The 22,985-nt window shown below is 36.6% G+C and overlaps 1 pseudogene; it reads left to right on the top strand.

Annotated features, from left to right (window-relative positions):
• The first annotated feature begins 12,311 nt into the window (after positions 1-12,311).
• On the top strand, positions 12,312-22,348 carry LOC114101642 (DNA-directed RNA polymerases I, II, and III subunit RPABC5 pseudogene; annotated as a pseudogene).
• The last annotated feature ends 637 nt before the right edge of the window (positions 22,349-22,985 follow it).

Genomic DNA, 22,985 nt, shown 5'->3' with positions numbered 1-22,985 from the left:
CTGTATAGATGAGTAATTTCTCTTATATTGCAGAGAGGTATATTCCTCTTATGGTATTACCGCAATTTGTTTATCCACTCATCAGTTGATAGGCACTTGGGTTAGTTCCAGTTGCTATTCTGAATAAAGTTGCTATAAGCATCCATGTACTTCATAGGAACATTTTTTTCTTCTCTTCAGTAAATATGTATGAGTGGAATGAAAAGGTCATGTGGTAGATACTTGTTTGATGTCTTAGGAAACTACCAAACAATATTTTAAAGCTACTAATATCATTTTACTTTCTTAGAGGAAATGTACCTGATTCCCAGTAACTTTGTATCCTTATCAATCTTTTTAATTTTAGCTGTAATAATGAATGTGTAATAGTACTTAAAAATTACTTATAGATACAAATTTGTTTATCATATTTATGTTTCACAAAAATGTTCTATTCTGTGGCATGTCTCCATTTTCTTAATGATATATTTTAAGGATAACAAATCAAATTTGGGGGGATTTTTTTTAGCTTATTTGAGGAAGTCCACTTTACCAATATTAACTTCTTCCTTCATTTTATGACTTTATTTCTTGTCAAGAAATTCTTAATGCTTGCTGAGGTACATTTAAAGGGTAATAAACTGATTAACAGTGCAGGAAATCGGGAGAAAAACAGGGGAACTTAATTTCCTTAAAAACTCCTACTAAGCCGCCTGATGGTGCATGCCTGTAATCCAAGCAGTGTGGAAGGCTGAGACAGGAGGATCACAAGTTCAAAGCCAGCCTCAGCAATGTCAAGGTGCTAAGCAATTCAGTGAGACCCTGTCTGTAAATAAAATACAAAATAGTGCTGGGGATGTGGTTCAGTGGTTGAGGGCCCCTGAGTTCAATCCCTGGTACAAAAACAAAACAAAAGAAAACAAATGTTCCTACTTTACAAGCATCACCCCATCCTTTCTTGGAGGTAGACTGCACAGTTCCTTACACTGTCAATCAAAAGTCAAAAAATGGATCTGGGTAGGATTCTGTAGAAATTTCCCTAGGATCCACAGTAAAACTGGAGGGCAGGAGGAGCACACCATACCTTTCCTCTCTGAGAGGACCCACTCTTTCTTTTGAGAGTGTCCACTTTTCCATTTTTTTATCCCTTCTAAAAAACTCATGCCTCTTACTCTGGGAAAAAAAAAAATGTGCACCATATTTTCATGAGCACAAATATTTTCTCCTGTGCTTTGTCTAGAATTTTCATAGAATTAAATTCATATTTCGGTCAATAAATATTTAAAGTTAGCTTATGTAGAGAGTGTGAAATCAAAGATTTATTTTTCTACATGTAATTCTTGTTCCAGCGATAGTTATTGAAAAGATTCTCCACTCCTCAACCCAACTATTCACCAAGAATAATATATAAAAGGAAACTGTACTTTCATTCAATGAACTAGTATACCCCAATGACAACAAATAAGTTATCACCATTGAAGGATATGGAATTGATAAACCCTCCAAGACAATGTGTGATCTGGGAGGAGGGATAGAGAGGGAAGCCAAAGCTTTGATCTTTCCAATAAATCATTCCTCAGTGACATGACAGTGAAACTACCCATTGATCTTGTCCCTGTGGCAATACAATGACCCCTGGAGGTCAGATGAGCTGGGACTCTCAATCCTGAGCCCTCCACTCCTGCCCTGTGAAAACACTGCTTAATTAAAAACTGTGCTCAGTCAAAACTAGTTCCAGATGTTTGCAACCTTTTGCCCACATCCTATTAAAGTCTTCAAGGACTAAGACACCCTCCAATGTAACCTATATAAACCCATACCTCCCTGGTAATCGGGGCCATTTGCTAGCCAGAAAGTGTGCCCATCCAATGCCTGACTCTGCTGCTGAATAAAGACTCTGCTGAATTCGTGAGGTCTGCACTGTCTTGGTCATTTTTGTGCTTACAACAATGGATCAAACTCACGGAACAAACTCATAGGAGATATTATTATTACAATTATAAGACTGTGGACAAAAAGATTTTAACCAAAAGATCCCTTATCTGTACCCCTTTCTGGCCTATGGGATCTGGCCTGTGGCAGCTTTGAAATTGTGCCACTCAGACCCTCCCTAAAGAGGGAACCTGCAGCAAAGAGCACAGTTGGCCCACACTTCCAGTAGTTGCATGCTGAGATCCACTGAGACTCCTCAGACTGCTTTCACTAACTACTGAGCATCTCAGGAGCACTAGTTTTGAGTCATTTCTGCCCAACATAGGACTTCTCCAATGGGCAATTTGTGTCCCAGGACTCCACCACTGGCCTGGCCAAGGCCTTCTGGGAGCTGTGCTGCACTCTGAGACTGTTTACCCAGTTCCTTCCTTTGCTCCTCTCCTTCCACAGGTCAGAATTGCTTTGCTATTCAAAGGTTTGCCCTGAATTTTCTTTGCCCCTTTCTCCTTTATTTTTCAGAATATTTTCCCTAATAAATCTCTTACACTTTTAATTTTGTCTTAGCATCAGGATAACCAAAACTGAAGGGTGCTTTTTAATTAGAAAGAAATATACAAATTAGAAAATCTAAAAAACAACAACAACAAAAAATCGTATGAACTGTTGTTCATGGCTGTTGATTCCAGGCTTACAAACAACCTTATACAGACAATGCAAAAGAACTTTAGATTTCTGTTTGGTTCCATTGTCCCATATAAACACAATAAAAGACATAGGAGATTAACATTTTCATCCAAAAAGAAAAAAAAAAACTATGAATAGAACAAATGAGTCTTCAAAACATTTCTTAATTTGCATTCTAAGCTATATCTCCATTCCTTTATTCATTTCCATAGTAGATCTTTTTTTTTTTTTCTGTTACTAGGGATTGAACCCAGTTTTGCTCTACCACCGAGTTGTATCCTCAGCCTGTTTTAATTATTTGAGACAAGGTCTTGCAAAATTGCTGACCTGTTTTGAACTTAGGATCCTCCTGCCTCAGGAAGTAACTAGGATTGCAGGCAGGCACCCAGCTAGATCCAGATTCTTTCTAAAATAAATTTATGAAAGACCAAATGAATCTAGTTTTACTGAAGTCTTTCAAGGCAAAGTCACCTAAATAAATGCTTCAAATGAATCTGGAATTGTTATTAGGCAGTAGCAGTCAGACAATGCAGAGAATTTAAGGATTACAGTAAGCAGAATATGTTAAAAAGTCTTTGTATCCATATTTTACATTTATGTTTCAAATATTTACCGAGCCAGCAGCCAAATGAAAATCATTTTTGCATAAACTGTGAATTTCAAATTTCAAGAAACAAGAAAAAATGCATTTAAGTTTATTTCTTGTAAAAAATAGTCATGCCTTGGTTTTTGCAGAATTTATTTCCTTATAACTTAAAGGAAACAATAGATAATATGATATTTTCTCCCACTAAGCTATAGTTCCCAAATATTAGAAAAAAACATACAACCCTTAGCCTTCTGAGATTGACTTATTTTGCTTAATATAATGGGCTGTAGTTCCATCCATTTTCCTGTAAGTGATATAACTTAATTTTTCTTTCTGGCTGAAAGAAACTCCATTGTCTATATATACCACATTTTGTTTATCCATTCATCTGTTGATGGACACCGAGGTTGGTTCCTTAGTTTGACTATTGTGAATTTTTCTGCCATAAACATGAGCATGCTTGTATTACTGAAGTAAGATGATTTTAGTCCTTCAGGATAAATTCTGAGCAGTGGTATATCTGGGTTATATAGTAGTTCCATGCCTAGCCTTTTGAGAAATCTCCATACTGATTTCCATAGTGTTTGTACTAATTTACAACCCCACCAACAGTGTAAAAGTGTTCTTATTCTCCACATCCTCTCCAGAATTTATTATTATTTGTATTCTTGATGACTGCCATTCTGACTGGTGTGAGATGGAATCTCAGTGTAGTTCTGATTTGCATTTCCCTAATTGCTAATGATATTGAACATTTTCTCAATTATTTGTTGGCAATTTGTATTTCTTCTTTTGAGAATTGTCTGTTTAATTTCTTTGCCCATTTACTAATTGGGTTATTTGATTTTGGTATAACATTTTTGGAGTTCTTTATATATTCTAGAAATTAATCCTCTGTCAGAAGACTAGCTAGCAAAAATTTTCCCCCATTCTGTAGATTCCTTCTTCATATTCCTAATGGTTTCCTTTGCTGTATAGAAGCTTTTTAATTTGGTGTCATCCTATTTATTAACTCTTGGCCTTACTTCCTGAGCTTTAGGGGTCTTATTGAGAAAGTTGTTGCCTGTGCTTATAGGCTGGAGTGTTGACCCTACTTTCTTCTAGGACTTGCATAGTTTCCAGTCTAATTCCTAGGTCTTTGATCCACTTTGAGTTGATTTTTTGTAAAGCGTGAGAGATAAGGATTTAGATTCATTATTCTACATATGAATAGCCAGTTTTCTCAGTACCATTTGTTTAAAAGGCTGTGTTTTTTCCAGTGTCTGGCTTTAGCACTTTTGTCAAGGATCAGATGATTGTGTTTATATGGGTTTGTCTGTATCTCCTATTCTGTTTGTCTATGTGTTTGTCTTTATGTCAATACCATGCAGGTTTTGTTACTATAGCTCTGTAGTATAATTTGAAGTTAGGTATTGTGATGACTCCAGCATTGCTTTTTTGGCTTAGAATTGATGTGGCAATTGCTATTCTTTTATTCTTCCAAATAAATATTAAGGCTGGTTATTTTAGTTCTGTGAAGAGTGTCATTGGTATTATTACGGGGATTGCATTGAATCTGTATATTATTTTTGCTAGTATGGCCATTTTAACAATATTAATTCTACCTATCCATGAACACAGGAAATCTTTCCATCTTCTGAAGTCTTCAATTTCTTTTTTCAATGTTCTATAGTTTTTATCATAAAGGTCTTTCAGCTCCTTGGTTAGATCTATTCATAGGTATTTTTTGTATATGTGGCCATTGTAAATGGAATTATTTTTCTAATTTCTTTCTCAGCAGATTTGTTGTTGGTATATAGGAAAGCTATTGATTTTTGTACGTTGATTCTGTAACCTGCTACTTTGCCAAATTTGTTTATTAGCTCTGCATCTCACAACCCTCCTCAATTTCAATAATTCTTAAATTTGGTCTCTCCATGTCGTCCCAGAGTTCTTCCATATTCTGATCATGGTTATGTATTTTCTTCTGTGTAATGCTGTCTGAATGTTCAAGGCTGGCCAGTTGGTCTTCCAGCTCTGAAATTCTATCTTCACAATGGTCAACTCTACTAGAGAGAAGTTCAACTGAACATGTTATTTGATTTATTGTGTCCATCATTTCCAAGATTTCTATTTAGTTCTTTTTCAATATTTCTGTCTCCTCATTTTTCATATCCTGTACTCACTTCCTTCATTCATTCAGTTATTTTTCTGTGTTCACTTGGAATTCATTGATAATTTTTATAATGATTCTTTTGAATTCTTTATCTGATATTTCATTCACTTTATAATATCTTTGGGGTCAGCTGCTGGTGAATTATGAACTTTAGGAGAAGTCATGTTACCTTGTTTTTAGATATTTCTTATGTTTCTGTGTTGTGAGGGATTTCTGTTCCACTCTTATGTGTGGGCCTTTTCAGGCCACAGTCTTCACTTGCCAAAGTGTCCTAGAGTGACCTAGATTGAACTCCTTCATAGCTGTGGCATCCACAGCCTTTTTGTTAATTCTGTTTTTGCTGTAGCAGTAAATGTCCTCAGGTAGGACCTGGGAGCCCACACATATCTGTTTCTACTTGGATCCTGGGTCATTAGTTAAGGTTTTTGTCTCTTCTAGCCTTTGTATTAAAATAGAGCTAAATATTGAGTGTGTGAAGCAAGATGCACTGTCTTTTGGTTGAGTTTAGTTGAACAGCAAAGTCTCTACCCTGTAAACTTGTAGTGTCCCTGTAGGTTCCCAGCACCTCACAGAACAGAGAGAAAAAAACAATAGCAACAATCAATGCAAACAATTCATAGTACTAAAATAAATACTCAGTTCCTATTATGACATCTACAACATTAATTACCACAAAAATCAGGAATGGTGAGGTCAGCAATTGTCAACAGTAATAACAATGATCATGAACTAAATCTGGCTTTAAAGCAAACAGTAGGTTTCAATTATGTCATCCACAGCAATAATAGGTTCATCAGCATTAACAGTGGGGCAGGAGTTATATAAACCAATTCTAAATTGAAGAGGCATATTCTCACTGGACAGAACATCTGGGCTAAAGTTTGTTATCACATCTAGGGCTCCAGGCACTATAATCTAAACACAGATCCAAGCTACCATGCTGCCACCCAGTAGGCCGCCATCTTAATTAACTTGCTCTTTCATTTTTGCACTTTCCACAGATTTTATTTTTCTCCTCCACTGTCTTCAAGTGTGATGCTTCCAATTTAGTTCACAAAGACATGGGTTCTCTTTAACTAACTTACTAATTTGTTCTTCCTATCTAAAAAATGTATCAAGTTCTTTGTTTAATTCACAAACTGTGCATGAAAACAATCTTATTGTAAAAATACAGGTAAAGCCAGGTCTATTACTTCTGTCAAGTCCAGTCCCTTTTTGTTAACAGCTGCCATTGGTAATTTTATCTTTTCAGGCCATTTTCTATGCATTTTCACACTTACAAATTTCCACTGTTAAATGTAATTTTGTTTTGTGAGATTTTATTTAGGTTTTTTTTGTTGTTGTTGTATTGCTTTTTTTTTTTTTTTTTTACAAAAATGGGATCACACTGTTCACTTAGTTTAGTAACTTTTTAAGTTAATAGGTCTTGAAAATATTTTCCATCATATGAATATACCATTATTTAATCATAAGTTCACTTAGCAATTTTCACATTTCCCAATAATGCTGAAGTGAATACTCTTCTAAATACCACTTTGTATATCTGTGGGAGTGTTTTTCTTGTACGGGTAATTATTTTAATAAAAACTGCCAAATTTCTCTGAACAACTCACATTTGCACATGCTTCATTTCTCCATGTCCTCATATAATAATTAATCTCTGTTTTTGTTTATTTTTATTAGTAAGGGATAAAAGAATAGCTCATATTTGTCTTAATTTGCATTTCCTCATTGCTAAAAAATGAATTTTTCCCATTCACTACTGTTTCCCTTTTCCTCTCCTTTCCAACACCCATTGAACTATTCAGGGTTTTTTTCTTATTGCTTTTTAAGAATTCTCTGTATATTCTAAATATGACTCCTCCATCTGTTTTATGTGTTACAAACATTTTCTTCTCTATTTCTTGACCATTAACTGTTATAGCACAGGAACTTTGGAATTTGTACAGAGTTTAATTGGTAATATTTTTCCTTATGGTATTTTCATTTTGCACCTTTTAAAAAAGACTTCCCTAATCTCAGATTGAAAAACTCATTCTCACACATTACCTACTGACTCTTTTACAGTTTTTCAATTTTATTTAACTCTTTAATATCTCTTGTCCCGTTGACCCAGATGTGGAACACCTATAAAAACTTAAGTTGAGCTATAAATATATATTAACTTTGAAAGAATTATCATGCTTTTAGAAGCTTATTCTTTTGAATGATTAGAATGTTTAAAGTATATATATGTGCATATATATATACATATATATATATTTCATATATGTGTGAAAAAATATATGAGGGATATAAAACTCTAGATTATGATTTCCAACCTTCCTGTGTCAATTTCATTAAAATAGTCACAGCATTAAAACCTTGGGACTTCATGTCTAGCTGGAGTTTATTTTCATTTGTATTGCAATTTAAATAATTTACATTTTCCCCCAAATTAATAATCTATTAACTCTGAGTGATTCATACTTTCCTCATGGATGTGAAATCCTGCCTTTATTATTTACTGAACTTCAGTGCATTACTTCTCTGTTCCTGAGCTCTCTATTAAGTCAATCTATTTATTATTCCATTTTTGCAAGAATGTCAGGCTCTTTCAGTTACTATAATTTAAATGTACCCTTTAAAATGTTGAACATTGAATTCCCCCCTGTTTTTTAAAAATATTTTTTCACTTATTCTTTTGTGCTTTATTTTCCAAGCAAGGTTTACAATTAGCCTGTCAATTACATAATATTTTGTGCTGGAATTTGTACTTAAACTTCTTTGAATGTATATATATCACAATTTATATAAGTTTTATCCTTAATTACATGTGAAAGCAATGTAAACTGAATCTTTCTCAAGAAAAAGAAAAGTTTCCTTGTAACTTTGAAAATCAGAAAGGGGATTTTAGATTCAATACATGAAGTTTTGGGAAATTGTAATGAATGGAAAGAAGAAATGAGTGGCTTAGTTTTATAAAGCTTTTGCTAATGCTTCAGAAGCTTCCTAGAAGCAAGAGTTAGGTCAGGGTTAAGGTTGTAGGGGAATAATCTCACAGAAGGGTAAGCAGTTAGTTTGCAGCAGTAATATGGCCTAAGAAATAACCTGGCTAGGATGTTGCCATGCAGGTGATAGAGCAGATGTGAAGTACTTCCAGAAAAGAAATGGGTTTTATTTGATAATTAAAGTTCTGAGGCACTACAGTAAAATATCTTGGCTTCTCTGTCCTTGGGTCCACACTTAGGACAGAATCCCTCAAGACCAGAAATGATTATTCTTTGTTTTTAACTCCATTTGTATGTCTTTGATGTGTGTTGGGAAACACTGCAGGATTATAGAACAATATTTGCTGTCTTTGGCCTTGAGTTTTTGCCTGGGATTTTCACAAATGGTCAATTTTTACAATTGACTTTAATTTATTTAGACAAGAGTCTGATTTATTTGAAAAACAAAACTGACCAGCATAACTTCTGTCATTGTTTTAAAGTCATAAGAATATCAAAATCAAAACTGAATTTTATTACACAAAATATTTATATTTTTAAATAAACTTTATTGTGTATATTGAAAGTTTAAAACTTGATGTTATGAGATACATATAGATATGGTGACTATCATAAAGCAAATTAGCATATCTATCATGTCCCTTAGTTTCTTTTTTGTTTCAAGAGTAGTTAAAATCTATTTATTTAACTAAAATCCCTAATAGAATACAATTCTACCAACTGTAGTCCTCATGGTATACATTATATCTCTGCACTTATCCATACTACACATCTGCTACCTTATATCCTCTGACTTGCACTTCCCCAGTTCCTCCCTTCTCCTCTGGCTTTTCCTGGTAACCACACTTTTAGTCTCGGTATATTTGATCTTTCTTTTTATAAGCTTTCATATATAAGTGAGGTCATGCAATAATCTCTTTCTGTTTTTGTCTTGTTCCACTCAGGATGATGTTTTTCAGGTTGCATCCTGTTATGTAAAATGACAGGATCTCCTGAATGATATTTCGTTGCATCTAGATTGCATTTTCTTTATCCATTTAACTTTCATCCACTGATGGATGCTTAAGTTGTTTCTAAACCTTAGTTATTGTGAATAATGCTGCAATGAGGTAATAATTTCGTATTGTTTAGGCATATACACAAAAGTGGGATTGCTAGGTCAAATGATAGTTCTATGTTTAATTTCCTTAGAAACTTCCATAGTGTTTTCCATATGGTTGCACCATTAAACAATCCCACCAACACTGTACCAGAGTTCCCCTTTCTCTACATCCTCATCAACATTTGATTCCTCCTGTCTCTTTGACAATAGCCATTCTAACAATTGTAAACTGATATTTCATAGCGGTTTTAATTTTCATTTCCTTGATAATATGTTATATTGTGCACCTTTTTACGTATCTGTTGGCCACTTTTGTGTCCTATTTGGAGAAATATTTGGTCTGATCCTTTGCCTGTTTTTTAAAGAGATTATGTGTTTCCCTGGGATTGATTTGCAAGAATTTTTTATACATTTTGGACATCGATTTTTATCAAATATGTAACTTGGATATTTTTCCCAGATCTTAGGTAGACTTTCATTTTGTGGATTGCTTCCTTTAGTCCTTTAGACTTCCTTAAATTCCTGCTTCCTCAGGACTTTAAGTCTGATGTAAACTCACATATTCATTTTTTGCTTTTATAACCTGTTCTTTTGGTGTGACATGCAAGAAATCATTGTCATGGCCAATGTCAAGAAGTTTTTCTCTTCCAGCAGTTTTATAGTTTCAGGTCTTACATTTAGGTCTTTTATTTATTTTGAGTTGATTTTTAGATATGGTTGGATATCAAGTTCCAGAGTCATTCTTTTGTGTGTGAAAATCTAATTTTCTCAGCACAATATATTGAAGAGACTATCCTTAACTCATTGTGCCTTCTTGATGCCCTTGTCAGATATTAGTTGACTGTATATGTTCAAATTTATTTCTGGTCTCTCTGCTATATTCTGTTTCTCTTTTTGTTCCAATACCATACTGTTTTAATTACTATAACTCAGTGATACAGTTTTAATTCAGGAGGTGTGCTGCCTCCAGGTTAACTTTTCTTTCTCAGGATTGCTTTGGCAATTCAGGGTTTTTTATAGTTTCATACAAATTTTAGGATTGTTTTTGCTACTTCTGTGAATTGGAAGGTGAAATACTAGAAAATGATATTGACCAAATTATATCATTATACATGTGCATACATGAACACATAATAATAAATCCTACTATTATGTATAATTTTATTGCACCAATAAAAATATAGGGAAAAATGACATTGGAATTTTGATAGGGATTATGTGGAAGCTGTACATCACTTGGAGTAAGATGGACATTTCAACAATATTAATTCTTTCAATCCTTGAACACAGGATATCTATTTATTTATAAATATCTATTTATCTATAAATATATCTACTTATATATTATTCAATGTCTTTTATCAAAAATTTATAGTTTTCAGTGTACAAATCTTTCACCTCCTAAGAATCACCCTGGAGTACATGTACCGAAACCCTAAGGAAGTTACTTTTCTAAGTGACATCACCATCATCATTATTATAACTCTTAGCATTGATTGGACAGTCACCAGGTTCCAGGCATTTTGTTAAGGGCTTTGTACATATTATCTAATTAATGCCAACACCTATCGGGAGCTGCTCTGGACAGGAGCTATGTACACACCTTTAAGTCCTGAGTAAAGAGGTACTGAACAGGTATTTTACCCACAGCAATACAATTGGACCTGACCTCCACTCAGATAAAAAAGGTGCAGCTCCAGGAGTGGGTGTCACCCAATGGGGTTGGATTACACCTATTTGTTTGTTGTAACCCAACCTCTTCCCTCATTTGAATGGCTTCTCCCTAAACAACCCGGTTTGAGATATGCTTCTCCTCTTTCTTGCCTGTCTTGCCCCACTTGTGAGAGCTGTGGCTGAGGAGTGGTCACTGAACCCAAAGAAAAGGTGATTTCTGTGTCTATGTCTTTATTTAGTCAGCCAAATTCACTTGGAGTGACCCTGACCGGTTTAGTTGTGTGTCATGACAATCACCCAGGAATATCTTCCCAGGAAGTAGGTACAGGAGTACTCCTATTTTACAAATGAAAAAATTGAGGTGAACAAAAATTAAATAAACTGCCCAAAAGCACACTGCTACCACATGACTCAGACCCTGTGTTCAACCTAGCCAGTTCACTAGGAACTTGGGGGTTTAATGGCTATTCTAACATTTACGTTCAGAACTTTTATTTAAGCTAAGGAGAGTGAGTGAGTCATCCTACTGTAGGTGCTTTTTTGACTTGAGTGTTCTAATTTCTCTTGTTCTCCCTGCAAATGTACAAACATCCTGGACGTTTGTGCGACTGAAGCTTCTGAAGTCAGACAGAAACATCCCTTACAGCACTTCCCATTATTCCGCCCGTAACCCCCCTGCAAACTCAATTCACTGCTGCCTGCATTGGTACCTAACATCTGGTGGCCAAAGATAACATTCGTCATTCTCTGCTGTTGTCAAGCCAGCTTACGTTTTGTGCATTTGAGGTTTGAGTAACAGTTACTAGAAGCCAATTTCTTTCCTGGATCAAATGAAGATAGAGGTATTTGGAGGAAGTGAAGCCCTGAAAGAAACTTCTGGTTTTGAAATCGTTGTGGTATTTGAGGAAGCATTATCCTTAAGTTCAAGTTAAAGACAGTTGCAACACCTCAGTCCAACTCAGAATGGTCTACTGCAGGAATGCCACCGATGCTTACTTTACTCAGTGGTCACTGGAGAGCTGCTGTTGAAGGGGTCTAGTTGCCTTGTGACAAAAGAACAGACTGCTTCCCATCGGCCTTGAAGTTCTAACTGTAACTGTAGGCAGATCTGGAAAAAAAAAATTCTGGATCTATGTATGATTTAGCTTAAATAAAGTAAAATGAAAAAATTACTTCTGTTGATATTCTCACTTTCTTTTTGAGAAAATGTCTGACAACATTGGCTTCAGGAAAAAAGATCCCACAGACCATCTGTGCAAAGGGCTGTGTGAATGTGAACACCCCATGGAAGTCCACACAGATGCTGTTAGTGGGGGCCACTACAGAGAAACTTCCAGGTTTTTCGTTTAAATGAGTATGAGAAAATTGTGAAATGCTCTGCTAATTGGATGTGTAGAACTGGTTTGATGGGCTTGGATACATGCCTTTCCCAGTGGGGTTATTAGCTACAGGAGTACAGGGACTAAGGGCAGCCACACAGGCCAAGGCATTAATCCCACAGTAAGAACCAAATTATTTCATTCATCTGTACCCACTCTCAGGTCCTGCCCAAAAGGTCTTTCTTGAGATGCAAAAGGGAAAAGTTAGGTACTCAGAGGTAGAATGGAAAATGAGAGGCAATACTTTCTACATATTTTTGCACCCACTTGAGACATTTGAGATACCAATCCTCATTCAAAACACACACACACAAACACACACACTCACAAACACACACACAGAGGTATTAAAGTTACATTGGGAATGTGGTTTCAAAAGATGTAATTCCATTATATGCTAAACATTGGAAGCAAATAGTTGAGGCCTAATCCAAATCTAAGGGAAATCACTCAGTTTGGGAGAATTTTCCCTCTCCTGAACACATATGAAGAAAAGCTCATGTTCACAATCATAATGGACTTTGAAATAAATGACAAATACCAATTCCTCACAAGTCAGGATCAAATGTATATTAATGAAGGGTGTGAATATAGCTTAGTGGTAAAACATTTATCAATCACACATGGGGTCCTGGTTTTGATCCTCAGTATCACACACACTAAAACAAATCTAAAAATATAAAAATTAAGAGCATATGAATGTTCATCCTTTAATAAAGATGTATTACACAGTGTCATGTTTTCTCAATCATCATGAATAAAATTACTAGAAGAGCTAAAATGTTTACATAGGATGAAGAAGAAATGAATAAGTCTGAATTATAATTCCTTTGTGTTATAGTTTAGATATTAGATATCCCCCTAAAACTCATGAGAAACAATGCAAGAAATTTAGAGGTGAAATGATTGGTTATGAGATCCTTAACCCAAACAGTGAATTAATCCTCTGATAGGGATTAACTAAATGGTACCTGAAGGCAGGTAGAGGGTGGCTGGAGGAGGTGGAGCATTGTGGGTGTGCCTTGGGAGTGTATATTTTGTCCCTGAAGAGTGGAGCTATCTCTGGGTGCCAGGTGTTTTGCCTCATCCCAGACTCTGAGGAATAGAGTCACATCTAGGAACCGAGACCTCTGAAACTGTGAGCCCCAAACAAACTTTTCCTCTTCTAGAATCGTTCTTTTTTTAATTATTTTTTTTATTTATATATGACAGTCAAATACATTACAATTCTTATTACACATATAGAGCACAATTTTTCACACTCTGGTTGTATACAAAGTATAGTCCCACCAATTGGTGTCTTCATACCTGTACTTTAGATAATAATATCTGTCACATTCCACCATCATGCCCCCTCCCTTCTCTTCCCACCCCTCTGCCCTATCTAGACTTTGTCTATTCCTCCCATGCTCCCCCTCCCTACCCCTCCCCACCCCACTATGAATCAGCCTCCTTATATCAGAGAAAACATTCGGCATTTGGTTTTTTAGGATTGCATTATCTTCTCTAACTCCATCCATTTACCTGCAAATGCCATGATTTTATTCTCTTTTATTGCTGAGGATTATTCCATTGTGTGTGTGTATGTGTGTGTGTGTATATATATATATATATATATATATATATATATATATATATATATATATGGCTCAGTTGGTAGAGTGCTTGCCTTGTATACATAAGGCCCTGGGTTCAATCCCCAGCACCACCAAAAAAAAAATCTAAAATTGTTCTTGTCAGGTCTTTTGGTCCCAGCAGTGAAAATCTAACCAAAACACTCAGCGGACAGAATCCCATATCTGAAAGTTCATTCATATTAATCTATAATTCAGGAATGAGAGGTGTCATTACATTCCTAATGAGTTCAACCAGAACCAAACCATTTCAAAAATAGCAAGGAGGGAAGTATAAAGCAGGGACTTGAGCCCTAGTTTCAGCATGGAGGGTATCACACAGCTTTTCTCACATTTTCCTCTGTGACTATGAGACAAGATGCCTAAGTATTTTGCTTGTTCTTTCAGTTGGATAAAACTTGTCAGAATCAAGTTTATATTTAGGCCTATTGTCTATGTTTGCAAAGGTGATATTACCATAGAGATGATCTGAGATGATTCTTTTTCAATATAGACTTTACATGGCAGTACTAAAGGAAAAATTCACTTTCTTATTTTGTTAAAAAAAAAAAGTACTGTAGAGTTTTTATTCCAATAAATTTGTCGAAAGGCAGCAGAATGTTTGCTTTAGTGTTTAGTTGACCTGCTATCTAGACCCTCCTCCCATTCCCATTTGTTCTAACCACAAATGATAAAAGCCACATTTTTCAATCCACCAGAAAATTGGAAATCATGACCCTAGCTTCAGAAATTAATTGGCCAAAGAATTTCTGAAGTGGGTCTATTTGAAGATAGACTTGAATAGTCACTCTGCATGGTGAGTTTGCCATATACCATTTCTTATACATAAGGTGAAAACTCTAGATCACCATCACCATTTAAGATTGAGAGATTTGAATTTTAAATATGTACCTTATTCTCTTCTGACTATGACAAATGATCACAAGTGAAATCACAGAAGTCAAAACAAAAAGAAATGAGCTATATAGTAGGCAAGAGCCTCTTTTAATCAAATAAAAATTTCCCTTAGCACTCTGCCATCTCTAGCAGATAAGCTCTCTCCCCATTTTCAAAGTGGTAAAGAATAGATTCCCTTCTGTGCTTCCCGGATTTTGTGCCCCTCTCTAAGTAGAACTATGATTTAGAAATGAAATGGGTTAGGATTGACATTTGAATCATTCTTCCCTAAGGAGTTGGTGTTTCAATTTGGATGCATGATCTCATGCTTCCTGTTAGTCCACTTTGTAAACAGAACTGTTCCTCAGCAGTTGTCTTGTATGGGCGGTGAGTGAGCTCTGTCTTGTAAGCAAAATAAGAAGGGGAACCCTGCCTTCCCAAGTGCCCCTGTGGATCACCACAGCAACTGCCATGGCTCCACATCCAGTAAACCATGGAGAATATGAGGACCAATAGGAGGATTTCAAAGCGTGAACTATCCAGCAATATCTTTACAAGTTTCTATAACTATTAATCATAATAATAGAATAGCTAAAGTTTGTATTCAGAATTTACTATGTCTCATGTATGGCATAAAATATTTTAAAGCATTAACTCATTTAATCTTCATAGTAAACTGGAGTGTGTATGTAGACGCAGTGGCTGAAATCCTTGTTATTGCTCTTTATCTCTCTCCACCTTCACAAAGTAGTGTAGGCTTGAGAAGAGAATGGCTTTTCAGTAGAATCACATGGAATACATAGCAGCCTTAGAAGGATAAGGAAAATAGAAAATGATACAGCAAGACCAAGCTCACCACAATAGCTGTCAACATTACACTCACCCTGTCTAGACAGCATGGCAATCATGTGAACGAAAGTGAAAAATGGGATAAAATGAAGGAAATGTTACCTCCACCGAGAGGCCTTTTCTGACCACCCAGTCTGAAATTGCCCTGACTGCACCAAGCCCTCGGCCCTTACCTGCTGCACCTCACAGTTCTTATCCCTGGCCAGCACACTCTTTATTATTTTTTTTAATCATCTGTCTTGCAGAACTAGATTGCAATTCCATAAGATCAGGAATGGCAGGAAACTTGTGTCTCTGAGTCTGAAACATGGCCTGGCATAGAGTAGGTATTCAATGAATATCTGTCAAATAAATGAATAAGAACAGACTTTAAGAAGAAACAAAAAAGAGTAATTGGGTGAGAGAAAGACTTTGGTGAAAAGAAAAAACAGCTGAGTTAAGGACAGAAAACTCACAGGCTCTTGGGGGAACACAGATGAAAGCTTCAATTACTTCCACCCCTCTGTCCCAGGCTACATTCTTGCAGCCACAATTAACATGACTTAGCAAAGCAACAGAAACATGATTCAGAAATATGCTGTTTCTGCCCTCACAAGAAGCCTCATTTCTCAAATACCCTCAGAGGCCAGAGAGGAGCCAAGGGCTGTTTTTGATTCACTTTCCTTCTAATGCCTAATGGCATCTGCAGACGTCATCTTCTCATTCTTATTGGTTGCTCAGTGTATCTGCAGTGAAAGCACTTCTGGCAGCATTTCTATTGCCAGGTACCAAGACCCAGGGATGAGGACAACCGGCAATACCCTGCCTGATGCCTCTAAGAAAATTGGTCAGATTATTTCTTTCCTCATTTGTTTAGCAAGCATCTACTATATATGCAGCCTGTGTTAGGCAGTGTCAGGAAAGCCAAGATGAAATGAGAGATCCTGTTTTCAGAAGCCTAAGGGATCCCACCAGGCTGCACCATTTTCAGTGAACACCTGTACAGAGTTTCTTCTGTGTAGAAGCAAGTGACAGTTTCTAATAAATCACCAAGGTTATTTTTCATTCATCTCACCAGCTGTATAGCAGCTTTCATGATACACTTTAATGTCATGGAAAATTTCCTGTGGATTGGATTGTCCTGTCCCCTCCTTTCTTAAAGCAGAAAGAGGAGGGTGGTGGAGGTACTAGGACATCTGGTATATGTGCCTGTGGAAAACAAGATTGAATACTTGATACTTTATGTTCCTTTCATTTCTGTATTTACTACCATGACACAGAGCATTAGTCATTTCCACAAATCTCCAGAACATAGGATTTTTTTTTACAAATTTATGATTTTATGAAGCCAATTTTATAGTCTTACCTATCAAATTCATTTACCCATTCACGCATTCATTTATTTAACAAATATGCCTGAAGTTACTGCTGCATTCTGAGCAGTACCCCACTCTCAAAGAACCTATAGTCTTGAGGGAAGGCACACATGCAAAATGTATCCAAAATCTGAACATTTCTTAACAACTTCAGGGCAACCACCCTGATCCAAGCCACTACTGCCTCTCATCTGGACTTTCCCAGTAGCCTCCAGCTGAATGTCCCTGTTGCATTTTTTGGTCTCCTATAGCTGACTTTCCATGTAGCACCTGAGCAAGTCTTTTAAAATGAAGTCAGTCCATTTCATTCCTCTCAGCAACCTCCAACAGATCCCCATACTGCTCAGAGTCAAATTTAAAATCTTTACAATGGACACATAGTAAGTATTAAACAAAATAGTGAATATAGGAAGAAGTCAAAGGTTGAACCCTGGAGAGCACTGATGTGGAAGAGAAAATTAATAAGAAAGAACAGGGGTCATAAAAGAAGGGCTAAGGAAGCAAGAGGAGAGCAGTGCCCTCTAAATCAAAGAGGGGGAAAAGGTCCGAGTGAGGGACAGCCAACAGTGTCTGCTACAAAGAGGTTGAGCAAAGCCTCAACTGAAAGAACCCACTAGATTTTGTACTCAGAAGGTGGTTGGTGATCTTAGCAAGAACAGCTTGGGCTTGGAGCAAGGCTTGGGGTAGGACGACTGATGATGGCAGAAGATGAGTCAAGCCATAGGGGGGCAAATAGTAGGTGTGGAAGGGCCACAGCCACTAAAGCCCTTTTTCTGAGAAACTTGATAGTAAAAAAGTAAAATGTGGTGTGATAACTAGATGGGGATGGGAATGACAAATAGAGATAAGATTTTCTTTCCCTTTCCTTTTTCTAAGATAGAGTATATGAGAAGAACATGAGAATGCCTATAGGGTCAGGAGAAAAGCCAAGAGAGGGAATTATGGAAACTTGCCACAGAAGTGGTAGAAATGAGAAGCTCAGAGCACAGAGGAGCAGACTGGCCTCAGGTAGGGACAGGACAGCAGCTCTTCTGAGGACTGGAAGAAAAGGAATTTAGATACCATTGATTATCACAGCACAGAGAAAGGAAATTGAGGTTGTATGTCCCTGGGATCCTCAATTCTCCCTGTTAAAGTAAAGGTAGCATCAGATTCCAAGGGGGGGTCGGATAGATGGAAGATTGGGAAGCATGATGAAGTTGGGAAATTACATAGTAAGAAAGAGAGAGAGAGATGATGATGAGAGATCAGGGTGGATCTGTTAAACTGTGATACATTAATACAGATTATCATACATCTGTTCCAAATTTGCATGCTTAAATTATGCAAAATATATGTTTTTAAAATATACAAAATCTCTCCAGAATGTGTTTAGTCTCACATTCAGCCAGAATGTGTTCCCCTCTGCCACCCACTGGATTTATTACTCTTGTAAGAAAATGAGTCCTCAGAATTGAAAGCCTACGAGAGTTACCAGAAGTGCTTGTTGAAATCACAGATTTTTGGACCCTTGCCCCAGGAATTCAGGTTTAAACGAACAACCCAGATAATTCAGATGCAAATGATCTGAGCACCCATAATGAGATGTGTTGCCTTGAGTGGCCTTGAGCAGCTCTGGAGTTTGTCAAAATAATCCAGTGTGAGGGCTTTTCAGGACTTGGCTTCATCTGTTAAGATGAAGAAAGATCTGAGATGCTTCCTTACTCTTTCTTCTTCCTCATATATAACTTTCACCCCTTCACCATTTCCTTGTCCATTTATATCATTTCTCATACTTCCAAAGACTAGCTTAGATTTCCTATTTTCCTTCCTAGTCTATTTAAGAATAAGGCTCTCTATTCTATCCTTTGACTCCTCCCCACTCACACACACTTAGCAAGTTTGTGCAAAATATTAATTTAGTATCTAATTATTAAACCTATAGAATCTTAGATTTATCATTCTCCTGAATAAATTATATAGTGCTCCTTAAAGGAGGGAATTCAAAAAAGAAGAAGAAGGGGAAGGAGGAGGAGGAGAGAGAAAGGCAAAGACCTGAGAGACTTCAAAAAAAGTGTTTAAAATATTTTTGTGTGTTAAATTGTGTTTGATAAGGGAAGAAAGGTTAGGATGAATAAGGAGAAGTGATGAATCTAGAGAAAAGTGGAAAACCTTCGTGTGGAAGAATGATATAGGCAAGATATCTGAATATTTGTATATTTGTATAACTTCCAGTCTCTGGAGTTATCATTAAGTAAAGTTACATTGTATTTGTATTCTCAAGTTTTCTGTCAGGAAAAAAATTACTAAGGGCCAGGCGTGGTGGCGCATACTTGTAATCTCAGAGCTCGGAAGGCTGAGGCAGGAGGATCATGAGTTCAAAGTCAGCCTCAGCAACCGGGAGGCACTAAGCAACTCAGTAAGACTCTGTCTCAAAATAAAATTTAAAATATGTCTGGGGATGTTGCTCAGTGGTCGAGTGCCCCAAAGTTCAATCCCCAGTACCCCCCACCAAAAAAAAAAAAAAAATATATATATATATATATATATATACACACACACACACATATATATATATTGCTAAAGTACACGCTATTTTCAATGTTGTAAATAGAGATCCTACTCTTTCTTCATTAGTTCATCTTCTAAAAGAACAAGTGTTTGTGCGCATGTGTGCATGTGTGTATAACAATTGTAAAAAGAGTAGATCAACATAACATAATCAACTGTTTATGCTAATACCATTCAATCTTTATGGAGTACCTACTAATTGCTCATTCAAATATATTTATTAAACGCCTCTTATGAACTGGCCATTAGAACCCAAAGGATGTCAAAGAAAGAAAGTTACTAAACTTATTCCTCAAATTCCAGTCTAGTTGGGGAGACAGAGACATGAATGAATTATAATATATGGTTGAACAGAATAGTTGCTTTAAACACATGTGTGCAACGTGTGCAGTACCTATAATGGCAGGTAGAAATGAGTGAAAACTATTCCACTTTATGATGGTGGATTCAATTCTAACCACAAAGTTATATACAACTATGGGTTATTATCATGTAACTATGATGTTGTGGGACATGATTGCTTATTCCAGAATGATGTTATTTTCTATAAATTTGCATCAGATATTTGTATCAGACATATGGAAAATAAGGATCTCTACTCCTATACCATAAATGTATGTATTAGAATGTTCACAGAATCATTTACAATACAAAAACTCAGAACAAAAAAATAGAGGCATATCAACCATAGTATGAATTTTTTTTAACTTTGGTATACTATGCTATGCTATTGAGGTGAAATTATTGAATTTCAGCCACATGAAACATTATCATATCACAGGAATACTATGTTGAGTAAAAAAAAAATCTAAAAGTAGAAAACATTTATTTTATTTCTTCTACAAAAAAATGCAAAAACATGAAAAATCACCGGATGGCGAACTACAAAGGACTATAGGAGAACGATGAAAATTCAATATAATGATTCCTCTGAGAGCAGGTTAGAGGGGAGACTTAGGGTGAGATGCATGGGATTTCAGAGGATGGCAGTATTCGTTTAGTTAAGCTGAATGGGAGGAGTACAAGAGATTTGCTGAATCATTTTTTATAACTCACATTCAATGAAATCAATTTAAAATAGAAAATTATATACGTGGGGGCCTTCAAAAAAGATACAGCATTCTTTTTGTTTTCATATTCACCTTGCTTCTAAACTAGAATGAATAAAAATCAGATTTAAAATCTGCTTTCACCAGTGAATGCTATTCACTGCCTGTTGTAATAAACACAATCTTATCACAACGTCAATAGACCACTCCCACAGAGGCCAGTGCACATGCCCCTGGTGCTTACACTTTATGCCCAGTTTGTCTTGTACTTACTTGGGAGTCTGCAGCTATGTGGGAATGCTTACTTAAATTAAAGTGCTAGAATTGTTTTTAAAAGGCATTTAACGCCTCTCTTTTCTATATCCTTTGGGCACCAACAAGGTATTGAGGGTCTATTATGTTCAAGCCTTGAGAATGCACTATGAAGAAATATCATCTCTATCACCCAGACAGACCCAGAGAAAATTTTTAAAGGAGATCAGATTTTAATTGAGCCTTGAAAAAATGAACCAAATCTGTGGGGGGAAGAAGAGGTGAGAACAGGGGTGAGACCTTTACTGAAGACTACATAAAATGTCTAGGCAAGAGTCAGCAAATAGCTTAACTCATCCCAAGAGGAAGGGGAAGGGGGCCTGCTAGGGACTGAGGTCTGAGGGGACATGTGTACTAACAGGATTTTCCACTTTACCCCACAAGCTATAGGGAACCCACTGAGTTGTTAAAGAAGGGCAGTCATGATCAGACTTGTGCTCAAGAATGGGCCCTGACTTCAATTTGAAATATAGACTGAAGGGGAATCAGACTGTGTTAAGGTAGGGAGACTAGTTCAAAGGCTGCAATGGTCATCCAAGAAGGGAGTAATGTTGCAGCTACTAAGGCATTGACTGTGGGCCTAGGAAAAATGTGGGGGTGGGGGAGTGGGGAGGGTAACACAATTATTAAGAGGGAAGAATTTATGAAGTTTAATTACTGAATGGATTAAGGGGCAGTGGGTAGACAAGGAGCAGAAGTCCTGAAAGATTCCTAGTTTTCTGATAAAAAAAAAAAATTTTAGAAAGATTCTAAACAAATTCAGTGTTTTTTCTATGACTTAAAAATTTAAATCACTGGTATTTTCTCAAATCTTCAAAGACAAAGAGAAAACTGTACTGTACACTTGTACTTTGAACTTGTTAAAATATTCTGTTCAAAAACCACATGTTGGAAAACCATCACTGTGAACAGTGGTGGTACTGAGAACAAAACTTCTGCAGGGGTTAAGTGGTTGTGAAAAAAATAGAGATGATTCATTGATAGACATGCTTGAAATATGGTAAATGTGGCCTAGTCGCTCACCGCCGCCACCAAGGTCATCCCGGTGCGCTGCTGCTTCACCTGGGCAAGATGGTGGACAACGAGTGTGAGGCCACCCTGGGGATGCTGCAGACCCAGTACACTAAGGGGGACGCCCTGGATGCTCTGGGCCTGAAGCTCTACTGCTGTCACCATATGCTGCTGGCACATGTGGACCTGACTGAGAAGCTGCTCAACTATGTGCCTCAGGAGAAGTAGCTGCTGGAGCTGCCTTCCTGTTCTGCTGACCATCGATGGTGTCACGCCAAGGTCATGAACAGTGTCACACTGAGCTGAGGCGTTATGTGGTTGGGAACAAGTCCTGGCTGCAGCCATGTGCCTCCCATGCCAGAAGGAACTCTTCAGTAAAGGTCTTAAGAATTAAAAAAAAAAATGAATGATAGATTGATAAGTAGATAAATGATTGGCTGACATAAGAGAAGATAGTAAATCTGAGAGAGAGAGATGATAGATAGGAAACCCATGTGGTACCCCCCCCCAGCACTGATACTACTGATTCCTTCCACTGCTGACAATTCCCTCAGCTTCCCTGAGCAGATTCAATTTCAACTGTGATTTCATTAGCAAAATCAGATGGTCAATATGAAATTTAATGAACAGAGAAAAAAATGTAATATTGCATTACTTTAAGGAACATTTGTTAAGTACTCTTGATGCTGTGCTAGTTACTGGAGAAAGATAAGTCATTCAAGGAGTGGGAGAAATTAGCATCAGCACAGGATGAGACAGAGTGGAGGAAGGATAAAGGGCTCTTGGAGTGGAGAATCTCAGCAGATCAACAGTAAAGAATTTACTGTTCTCTGATTATTACAAATACTAATTTCTTAATAGTTAG

Source organism: Marmota flaviventris, chromosome 15 (assembly GCF_047511675.1).
Source record: "Marmota flaviventris isolate mMarFla1 chromosome 15, mMarFla1.hap1, whole genome shotgun sequence".
In the NCBI taxonomy this organism is placed as follows: domain Eukaryota; kingdom Metazoa; phylum Chordata; class Mammalia; order Rodentia; family Sciuridae; genus Marmota; species Marmota flaviventris.
Note: the sequence above shows the minus strand (reverse complement) of the source record. Positions and strands in the feature narration are given on the sequence as shown.